We start from the raw sequence: 2,017 nt of genomic DNA, 5'->3' as shown, positions 1-2,017 counted from the left end.
ATTTATTTATTTATTTATTTATTTATTTATTTATTTATTTATTTATTTATGTTTTGCTGACAGCTGTGACCTCAGTATGTATCTTTACTCATTAAAGAAAATCCTTGAATTCTTGATTTAACCTCATTATTCTGCACAAAATGTAACTGACTCACATATGTTTGGAGCAGTTTTAGGTCCTGATTTATATTCAAAAATCATGTCTAAACATCAGTTTTGTTTTCTAAATAAAAATGTTAAAAATTAATTAAAAACTCAAGTAATTTATTTTATCAATATGCAATAGAAATGTATATTAAATTTAAGATTAATCGTGATTAATTCACAGCTACTTTGGGATTAATCAGATTAAAAATATTAATCATTTGACAGCCCTACTTATAACTCAAAATCTTTTCAACGTAGGAGCTTCAGATTGTTTATTGTTTAGCTCTGATGAAGGACTGTCCATTGGGCCCACCCCCTCCGGACCCCCACCCAAAACAATAAATCTGTTCTGTGAGTTCTGTTAAATGAAGACTATTTGTAGAAAAATACTGTGGAATAAAGTTACAGTATTTAGCTCTACTCTGTCAAATATTTTAATAAGTTTCTAATTATTTTCTCCAAAGCTGTTATTTTTATAATCTCTGTCTTTCCCTACATATATTTATACACATTCTCAGAATAATGACCCTCCATCTTTAAATAAAATCTCTGCCACTTGTTAAAATAGATCTCAGCTCTGCTCTTGCGTTGCACTCAGGTGTACTGAATAATGATTTAAAGATGTTCTTATAATAAACCTGCTCAAAGGTACATTTTGAACCTTCTGGAAATAAGTTTTATGGAGCAGTTGTGCCCTGCAGTGCTGCTGCTGCTGCTGTTTGCAACACTTCCTGTAACGCTCCCCTGGTTTAGTTGTTGTTTTCTAAAAAGTGTGTCTAAAATGTGTAGCAGTAGTAATGAAATATGAACTTATTTATTTGATAAAAAAGCATCTTCCTTGTGTTCTGTCTCTCTTTCCCTCCTCCTGTTTCCGTCGTCCTGCCAGGCCGTCAGCTCAGTGTCTCACATGTCTTTGGTATTTGTTCGGTGAAGAGTCGTGCCTCTCGCCAAGGATTTTCCCTGAAACCCGATCAGTGTTTGAAGTGATAATGTGACTAAAGCTGTGTTTTCTGTTCTGCTTGGATTTTAGCATGTGTTCTTCCATTTATGTTACACATTTAAAACCTGTGTGACAAATGAATACATTGTTTTTTAAAGGTGCTTCAAACACGTAATATCAATAAAACCAGGCCTTACTTTGATATTGTGCAAATCTTAACATTTTTTGAAATAAAAACATATTCTGAGGGATTCTCACTGTGAAGCCTTTTTATATTTGATGTTTTGCGATCTGATGTCAGAATTCTGATTTTTTTCTCAGGATAAAAGTCAGAATTCTTTTTCTACAGTGATTTTGATTTCACACAAAATATAAAAACAAAACTTATTTTCATTATTATTTAAAAAATTTTTAAATATGAAAGTTGCCCTGACTCCTTTAAATTCAAATCAAATTGATTTTACTTCTCATGTTTCCTGTTTGTTTCTGGTATTCAGGTTCCGTCTCTGTTTTCATCTCTGCTACACCTGAAGGTCAGCCTGGAGAACACGTTGCAGACTGTGACTATATTTATTGACATATCTTCCATTGCGCAGAAGGCTGATGTGTGTGGGAGGTTTTTTATGAGCGGGACTTTCTCACTGAGGCCTCAGTGTGTTCTCCTGCCTTTTATGGCAGAGATGTTGCAGTCAAAGTTTTGCAGCTTAGATTCTGTTCATGAAGGAGTCTGGTTTCTGCAGGTGACTTCAGGTGACACATCAGGAGTTTAAACTTGCAGCCAGATTTTAGGTTTTTGCAACGTGTTTTTAGAGTATATTCACACCAGGAAAGTTCTTTGTTATGCGTGTATGGTCCGGACCAAAAGTGAAATTAATTTTTTTCATTTGGTGAGGTTTGCATTCACATTGTTTTTTTTTTTTTTTTTTTTTT

At 33.7% G+C, this 2,017-nt stretch overlaps 1 protein-coding gene across 1 annotated transcript in view; it reads right to left on the bottom strand.

The window, feature by feature from the left end:
* Nucleotides 1–2,017, bottom strand: part of abraa (actin binding Rho activating protein a) — a 9,055-nt gene that overhangs the window by 1,243 nt on the left and 5,795 nt on the right. The gene's annotated exons all lie outside the window — the stretch shown is intronic.

The sequence above is a fragment of the Austrofundulus limnaeus genome, unplaced genomic scaffold (genome assembly GCF_001266775.1).
Source record: "Austrofundulus limnaeus strain Quisiro unplaced genomic scaffold, Austrofundulus_limnaeus-1.0 Scaffold399, whole genome shotgun sequence".
In the NCBI taxonomy this organism is placed as follows: domain Eukaryota; kingdom Metazoa; phylum Chordata; class Actinopteri; order Cyprinodontiformes; family Rivulidae; genus Austrofundulus; species Austrofundulus limnaeus.
The sequence above is the reverse complement of the archived record's forward strand: the minus strand, read 5'-3'. Positions and strand labels throughout refer to the sequence as shown.